Here is a 9,854-nt window from a genome sequence, read left to right as displayed (position 1 = left end):
CATACATTTATTAATAATGATAAATTTGCATTAATTTATTATTTATACGAATGTAAATAAATCTACACATTTATAATTAACAATAAAATAATGACATGAATTTTTATTTCAACATTAAAATGTTTTATATTCATTCATATCAATAATAAATGAACATTCATTTATTTAAGAATAAAATTGTTTATAATTAACAAATAATTATTATATTTAATTAATAACAACAATGCATATAAATATATTACACAACAATACATATTAATATTTATGATTATTTTAAATATAATAACCAAAAAAAAATAAAAAAATATTTGTTATGTGCACATTAGTTGATTAATTTGGCAAATATTGGTTCGCATTTAACAGGTTTATTTACACTGTGGGGTTTATTTCGCAGTAATAATGACCTGAGATATATTTATTCGGTATATTATCCCCCAGATCTGTTTATCTCTATAGCTTTATAACATCAGGAGATGTTAATCTCTGGCGGGACTGGTCAATATTTACGAGTGTGTGTTTCATTGGCTGGTTCTGCATCTTATCTCACTCTTATCTGCGTTTGATGACGCCACACCCAATCAAATCAAAGCTCAAAGTCTACGAGCTCTGAACGGACCCTGACCCGTCCCGGACCGCGCCATCATTTCTGCAGCAGGAAGTGACATCGTGAGCCTGGCACTCAGCCAATCAGCAGGGGGGAATGAGTCTGCAGTGCATCATAATGCAGTCATGCAGCAAATCATGGACGGAGGAGGAACACATCATGTGAATGCGCTCCGCAAACAGCCGGGACGTGCAGCGCTGTGTTCGTCTGGACGGCAGCTCGTTTCCTGCGATTGTTGCGCTCTACGATTACGCAGGTGCATTGTGGGAGGGGATGCTCGATAGGAAAGAAAAGACAACCAAAAAAGGAAAAGGAGGATGAAGAGGAATTGTATGGACACTCCCGAGAGCCTGGAAACGACGACAGCGGTGGGACATGTAGAAAAACCAGACGGGCTTCACTGCGGAAACACTTTCCCCATTCATTTACATCAGGGACGACAAAACAAGACACAAGAATATGAATATGATATCGCATAAAGTGATCATTCTGGCATCATGCCCTCGTGTTGATCCATGGGCAAAAACACTGAGACATTCTTCAAAATATATTCTTTTGTGTTCAATTTAGTTAATAACAAATGTACATTATTCATTTATTTAGTTTTACATACATTTAAAATTATTTCTTATTAGTTTAATTTAAAATATTATTTATTTATTATATATTTCTTAATTTAATTTTAAATAAATTTATAATTTATTAATTTAATAAAACATTCATAATTTATTATATGTATTAATGGTATTTAATAATAATAAATTATAATACATAATATAAATCAATAATAATAAATATAACATGTATTATTATATTAAACTGTCAAAATCTGAAACAGACTGAAGAGTCTAATCAGCAAAAGACAAAACAAAAATAGATATGATCTCTGATATTTCTAAATAATAACGAACGATAAATGATAAACATAACAGAGAGAGACATTCTCCAAAATGTTCCACTGAAGTCATTTGTTTATTAATAATAAATGTCCATTAATTTATTTTAAAATTAAACATTTATTATTTAAAAAGACACATTTAAATTAAATTGTATTCATTTAATATATGTATAGTTTAATTTATTTATTCATTATTAATATATAATATTTTCAATCATTTATCAACAATTTACTTAATATTAATTTAGAAATAAATTAATATTTATTTACTACTAATAAAATACATATACATAATAATGAATACATATAAAATATATTATTATACTGAATGTAATAGTTAATAAAATAATCAAATTATTCAATATAATCAGCAAAGACCACACAGAATCAGGCATGATCTTATTTCTAAAAACAAACCATAATAAATAGCCATAAATATTAAAAAACAATTGACATTCTTCTAAAAATCTCCCTATGTGTTGAAAGAAAGTGACCCGAGGGTCAGAAAATGCTTCCCATGAAGCACTGCAAATGATGTAATCCCATAAAACAACAACGCTCTATGGAGAGAAACAATGGGATTGTGACTCCCAGAGTTCAAATGCAGACAGAAAACACAGAGGATTTCAGGATAAGACCAGAGGAAATGACATGAATCAGGTGGATGACATCATACAGGCGAGACGTTCACTCATCATCGGACCTCGCACCTGAACATGACCTCATCATCGCCATCAACCCTGCGGCGCCTCGCATACTTTACCCACAATGCCACGGGCTCTGAGCGCAGGGTAAACAACACCTGAAGCTGGATAAACCCTGCAGGTCCACACCTGTTCCTCCTCACACACTATTGTGCCTGTGGATTAACATCTATCCGCCGGCGGACATTTTCCCTCCGCTGATCCGGCAAAGCCAACAAAAACACCTTTTAAGCACGTAACGCTGCCATTAAGTTATGAAAACATCATTTCGGATTGATCTCTGAACGTTCAAAGTGTTTTAAAATGCTTTTTTCTCTGCGATTTGGAACGTTATGCGAACATTCCATTTTGCAAACATTATTGGAATGTTGCTTTTGAACATTCTAAAACAAATTTAGGGACGCACCATATATATCGGCCACCATATCGGTATCGGCCGATATATCTTCATTTTTAACGTTAGCGTTATCGGCCCGATAAGAACATTTGTCCGTTATATTAAAGCCGATAAATAATGTATTATTTCCTTCAGCTCCGCACTGTTCAACATGAGGGTTTTGAACAGCTTGAAATATGATTGGAATCACTTATAAATGGAAAATACAGTAAAGTGGAACATGAGCAGAGCAAGTCTGTCATATCGGCTACATAAAATTATAATTGTGTGTTTGGACATGAATTTGAATGGTGAGACTTTTGTTTTTGTAATCAGGCTCTTAAAAATAATATAAAAATGTGGATTAATAAATTTATTGCCCAATATATCGGTTATCGGCTTTCAAATATAAAGAATTATCGGTATCGGAAAATTTTCATATCTGTCACAAAATTCCAAATAAAACGTTTCCATGAATGAAGACCAGATAACATTGAACAGACGTTTTATTAATGTTACTGGAAGAGCGTTTGTTCATAACTTTGTCTTGCCAGAACGTTAGCTAAAGTTATGAGAGCGTTCCCTGTTCGCTGGGACATTTCTCAGGAAACACGGCTGTTTAACTCGCGAGTCTCCTGAGGATGCAGAAAGATGGCGGTAAAAGATCAACACAAAACTCTTTAAGAGATACACAACAGCCACAGAGGCGGAGTTCAATACAATTGGTGTTACTAATTAATGCAACGATTTATTTTATGAAAGAAAGCAACAAGTAACTCAAGTTACCGTGATGTTACCGCACTTTGCATTGGGACTAAGACCCTCAGCACACGGTGAAATCACTGCTTTTTTTCTGCAATAAAGCTGAAAATGTTTTAGTTTGTCACGTTACAATGATTCCAGTGGAGTATGGCTATTAGCTTACTTAATTAAGCTTATTTGTATTTCAAAATGTTCTAATCTATGAGTGTTTGATGAAATAATGAGTCATAAAGAGAGATAAATATGGTGAATGTTATTGCCTCTGGCTGTATATACTGTACATTTCGGAAAATATTTCCAGGTATTTCATGCGTATGGTTGTGTTTGAGTCCTCTTGGGAAGCTGGGAAGTCGTTATATTACAACATTGGGTGCGTTCAAAACACTTTTCAAAAAAAAAAAAAGTCATTGCAACAAATGTACTGTAGTTGCATCCAATTGTGTGCGTCCATCATATTTTCTCACTGGAAAACTGTTTCCCACTCGCAATTACGTTCAGCTAGTAAATATGATCTTTTGACAGAGCTTGCATACACTAGTAGTATTCCCAAACATAACAACATGTCAGGGTTAACAAACGGGAACAACTTAAACAAAATGCAGAATAAGACCAGCATGTGCTTTTAATGGGTCACAGCGTCCTAGACACACTCTCCCTCACAGGAAACCAGGTCACACACACACACACACACACCAGACGTCCTCTAAGAAAGCGAAACTGGTTAGTCCATGTTAATATTTGCAGATTTGTGTGATGTAAACTACACCACAACTAAATCAAAAGCAAATCAGTACATGAGCATTAAGCTGACGTCATCGCGTGAACTAACTGTCAATCACTCAATGCCTAACTTCAGTTCTTCATGAACATCCTGTTCATTTTCTGGTCGTCGTCGTGTAAACCATAAATATGTACATCCATGGTAAGTTATAATGAATAAAGTTAAAGTCCGTTATGCTATTTTACATACAACCTTCCTTAAAGTACAACACAAACCAATTTATTTTTAAAACTTAAGAGTTAAAACTGTACTGCAAAGTAGGCCTAAACAGCACGAGCTCGCGCAGCGCGCTCCCACGGACGCCCGTGTGCGCGCTTTACAAACATGAAAAATATAAAATAATATAAACTGTCAAATGTACGTTTCTTGCACAATCTAATATATTATACAGTTTAAGGTCGCGAGCGCGCGCACGCAAATACAGTAAATACGCTCATCGAAGTTTGAGAGCGCGCGCGCGCTCCGCGTAACCTATTTGTAACCGTCACTTGCCCAGAACCCCCTAAAAAGTGTCAAAAACCGTTCGGGACCTCCCTTGTGCACGTTAATGTTCCCACCCCGGTAATAATTCGTTAATTCAGCTTTATCCTGGAGCTCGTGCGGGAACGGAAAACGCACCGCTCGGCCCAGTCCAACGCGAGCGATGACGTAATGAGCGCCCGTGAAACGTCTCTCGTCATTATAAGTTACATCAAGCTCACTTCGCACTGCACAATAACGGTTTTATGTCCGGTTAACGCATTTCCGCGTGCCCGAAGACCCCGTTAAGGCCCGCGCGAGCCGGTGAGCACGAGCACTTCCTGAAACTCACCTCGCGTCTGTTGTGGCTGCATGATCTGATCTGACGCGGCGTCACAGGTTATCAGCTCCCACTCGCACAGAATAAAGAAGAAGCGTTATGATTTCTAGCTATATAAGTTTGAAAGTGCAGTGAAATCAGGTCGCGTCAGTGAGTGAGTGAGGTCGCGCGCTGCGCGCTTCCTGCTTCTGCGGAGCGAACGGTTACATTCAAACCGGTACCGTTTAGGAAGGTTTACCTGCTAATCAGATGCAGACGCTCGGAGTTCGGGAGGACGGTTGTCAAAAACTCCAGAGATTCAGTTTGGATTCGTGTCGCTGCGCTCCAAACTTCAATATTCAATCCACAGCAACTGCGCACAAGTTTTCTCTTTTTTTCCTCCTTTCTTTCTCTTCCCTCCCTCTTCCACTCGCTAGTTGAACTCCGTCCTGCTGTAATGGTTCGGGGTGCGGTCCCGGTTGGGGGCGTGGCCTGTACTGCGCGTCACCGCCCCTCGTCAAATCACAGCCCGCTCGCTCTGCATTCTCAAGGGCTTCGGCCAATCACAGGCGACGTGTGGGCGTGACGAAGCGGCAAAGTTCGCGTCAGAGGGTGAACTTGAAATAGTTGGAGCCGCAACCAGGGTCCCGTATGTGTGTTTAATGACTGAGGTATGTGCGCGACTTTGGGCTTTTGTGACCATATAAGTCGCCGGACCGTGTTTACACACACACACATACACACACACAAACACACACACATAAAGGAATGTCTGGAATCAGGAAATTTCTTCACAAAAAACTTTCTTTTAATAAGTAATGAGTGGCAGTGTTGACATGCATTCCACGATATGAAGCGTTTATTTTACTATTTTAAAAGTTTATTTTTTGTCTTGTCACAGATCTCTCTGTCTATCGTACATCTTATGGGTTTGTATGTATTTTTTTATTGAAACACAATTTAATATGTATAGTTCAATCTATTTAATATCTGTAATATATATATATATATATATATATATATATATATATATATATATTATATAAACATAACATAAATATATAATATATATTTAATAGGTTTTTGTTTTATTAGCATGTTATTAATTTTATTGTCGTATTCATTTCTGAATATTTTTTTATTTACTATATATGTGTGTGTGTGTGTGTGTGTGTGTGCGTGTATTTGTCTGTTTTATTATCATGATATTAATTTTATTGTCATATTAATTTCTGAATATTTAAACAGGGTGTATTGCCATCTCAGTGCTGTGGAATTCAAAAACAAATCGGAACTCATTCAAAACATCCCAATATAAAAGATAAAATCACGCAAACACGTAAAACCTGAATGATATCTGCACATCTCTGCAAATATGTACAAAAATAAATGCAGAAGCTTTGATCGGTTATCTGCTCTAGCTATTATATATATTGAGTGTTTTAAATATTATTGTCTAATTTATTTATTATTTGCATGTATTGTATTTGCAATATACAACACAACTGTTGTAAATGAACCATTGGAATATTTCTCATGTAAGTTGCTTTGAATACAAATTGAATACAAGCAAATTCAAATGTGTGTTTACAGGAATCAAAGCGGTGTAAAAGCGCATGCATGAATGATGGCACGCGGGAGTCTGGAGAGTCTCGCTTCACTGAAGTATCCGAGGAATGCGGGATGATGTCCAGGGAAAGGGACGCGGGACCTGCCGGGAGTCTTTATCAGCACGCCAGGAATGTTTGTGGAAGAGCCTCGCTCGCCCTGAATCATCGCTGACTCTCTCTCCGCTCGGGAGGATCTGTGCTGAGTCTCTCTGCTGATTGGCCAACTGGAGGAATCTCGAACGCAATGTCAAAGGTCTGTAACACACACACACACACACACAATCAGTCACACACACTTACTCACTCACACACACACACACACACTCGACTCATACACACACACACACACACACACACACACTCGACTCTCACACACACACACTCACACACACACACACACACACACACACACACACTCGACTCACACACACACTTACACACACACACACACACACACACACACACACACAGTCACACACACAGTCTCTCACACACACACACACACACGCTGAGCGATACCAGATGCAGAGAGACAGACAGAGAGAGAGAGACAGATTACCAAATAAGGTCACTTCTGACCTCTCTCTCTCTCTCTCTCTCTCTCTCTCTCTCTCTCTCTCTCTCTCTCTCTCCTGCAGATGTGTGTGTGCCGCCCTGTCTGGGTGTGTCCCGGCCGCTGGGTGTGTTTCCCTGTGAATGCATTCATGCAACGTCTGCAGTGTGTTTGCAACCTTTGTGCTTTTCTTTATTTCTGAGAGACGAGTTTTAATGTCTGTTGTAACGCGAGCTATTTGTGTGGCAGAGCTGTGTGTACGCCGCTCCCATGTTCCTTTCTCTGTGTGTGTGTGTTTCTGTGTGTGTGTTTCTGTGTTTGTCCTTAAGTGGCTCCAAAGAAAACCTCAGAATAATTAAAAACAGCAGCATCAACAGAAGAAGAGCAAGAGCAGGCCGACGCATCCTGATCTGTGTGTGTGTGTGTGTGTGTGTGTGTGTGTGTGTGTGTGTGTGTGTGTGTGTCCTCCCGCCCGCTCTCCTCCAATCAGAGCGCAGGAAGTACCGGTCGACCGGACGCTTGTTGACTCACTCGCATCGGGAATGTTTTTGAGAGGTTCCCTTTCTTGTGAAATTTGGCCCTTGCCGCCTCCCTCACAGTGAAATCACACATCACACACAGCGAAGAGAGAACAGTGTGCGGTCGAGCGAGTATCAGATGTAAGGAGTGTTTAAATGACAAATAATGCATATGCAAACAATATATTTTCTGTAAACACAGAGAGGAATTTAGTGTTTTGCACACACACACTCACACATACACACACTCTCACTAGCACACACAGACACACTTACTCACACACACACTCATACATACACACACTCACTAGCACACACAGACACACTTACTCACACACACACTGTAAAAATGATTGTGATTTTACTGGTAAAAGACGGTAAAAATGCTACTGTGAAAAACTGTTAATTTGGTTAACAGAAAGTTTATGTACTGTATATACGGTGAATAACTGTGATTTTACCGTTACATGTACAGTTTTTGGAAGAGAAAAAGAACAAGTCATTGTATAATTTACAGAGAAACCTGTAAATTGACATTCCGACGATTCCCTGCATGACACTTCACATTTCATGTATTTTTGTTGAAATTACTGTTTCTTCATAGTTTTTCTTGTTGTTAAATTAATGTTTAATGGTTGTCAGTGTATTTCAATGGTACAAAACAGATATAAATACTGCACTAGGTCGCTAAAATAACATTATATCAGATAAAAAATGTTTACTGTAAATAAGTCTGTAAAACCTAAAATGTTGCTAACTTATTTTTTTATGGTAGATTTCTGGCTTTTTTACCGTAAATTTACACTCACACTCACTCACTCACACACACACATCGCACACACACACACACAGACAGACACACATTCACACACACACACACACTTCGCTCAGCTAACATTATTTACTTTATTTATAGATCATTTATATATATTTTTGTCATCAATATTGAGAAAGATCTTATGATATTTTGTATTTATCTATATATATATATATACACACACACACAAACTTCTATGTTATATGCGATTTATGTTCATCGCTATTAATCGATTTGACAGTTTTTAAATAATAAAAAAACAAGAATCATAAACTTGTTGGTCCCAGATTTTATTTTCTGCAATGATCCAATGGGATAAATCCTATTGTCCACGTCACTGCAGCAATCATTGGCGGTTGTTCATTACTTCTCCTCAGTCTCTCCTGTGCACACTTACAGACTGGTCAGCTTCACACGAGTATGAGAAGAACTGTCGTAAAGTTGTCCAAGTGTTGAGTACTACTTGCCAAAATATAATATTAAGCTCAAATGGGACGGGCTTGAGTGCCTGCCAAAATATAATATTAATCTCAAATGGGACGGGCTTGAGTGCTGAACGTTGTTTTCAGCAAAACACACACACACACACACACACGTTATCACTAGCATCTGAGGTATGTAGCATAGCAAGAACAACGTGAATAAGCACACTTCTCCTTTCAAGCCAAATAGCCTGAGAGAGAGAAAAAATAATTATACGTGAGAAAGGGAAAAGTGACGGAGTGTGAAAGAAACGAGAGCGCGGAGGAATTCTGTTCATGCTCTGTGTTTTTGCCTTATATGGTCACAGAGAGAGAGAGAGAGAGAGAGAGAGAGAGAGAGAGAGAGAGAGAGAGAGAGAGAGAGAGAGAGAGAGAGAGAGAGGTGGAGAGAGAGAGAGAGAGAGGTGGAGGTGTGGTCTATTGTTTCAGAGCGGAAGAGTTATTGAGTTTCTCACTCTATTCCGTCATTCTTTGTGGTTGAATGACGGAATAGTTCACACTTCTGCCCTGTTGTTTGACGCTCGCGGACAACGCGTCTCAGTAACGCGAACAACGCGCGCCTCCCAGCACCTCATCTCTTCACAATCGTCCAGATACTGATCTGTGGCTTTATCCAGCACTTTCTACACTAAAGCGTCGGGTTAATCAGCTCTTCTAACCTTAATGATGTATTCATTGTTTCACCTCAAAATAAAAAGATAAAAACAATAAATAAGTCGCATATGTGTGACTAGTTTTGATCTTTTTTTTGTAGGCTAATTAGGCGCGAGTGTCGTTAACTAAAATACACAACTAAAATAAAAAAAATATTTAAAGAGATATATCAAAAACATATTAATTATAGCAACTAATTAAAATATGAATCACTTCACAGTCATCCAGGATAGGCTACTGTAGATGTGGAGTTCAGAGACTTTATCCAGCACTTTCTACACAAAAGCGTTGATCAGAAGATTGCTCCTCTAAGCTCA

This window comes from Rhinichthys klamathensis, unplaced genomic scaffold (genome assembly GCF_029890125.1).
Source record: "Rhinichthys klamathensis goyatoka isolate OS25496 unplaced genomic scaffold, OSU_Roscu_1.1 h1tg000336l_1, whole genome shotgun sequence".
In the NCBI taxonomy this organism is placed as follows: Eukaryota; Metazoa; Chordata; class Actinopteri; order Cypriniformes; family Leuciscidae; genus Rhinichthys; species Rhinichthys klamathensis.
This window is presented reverse-complemented; position numbering follows the sequence as displayed.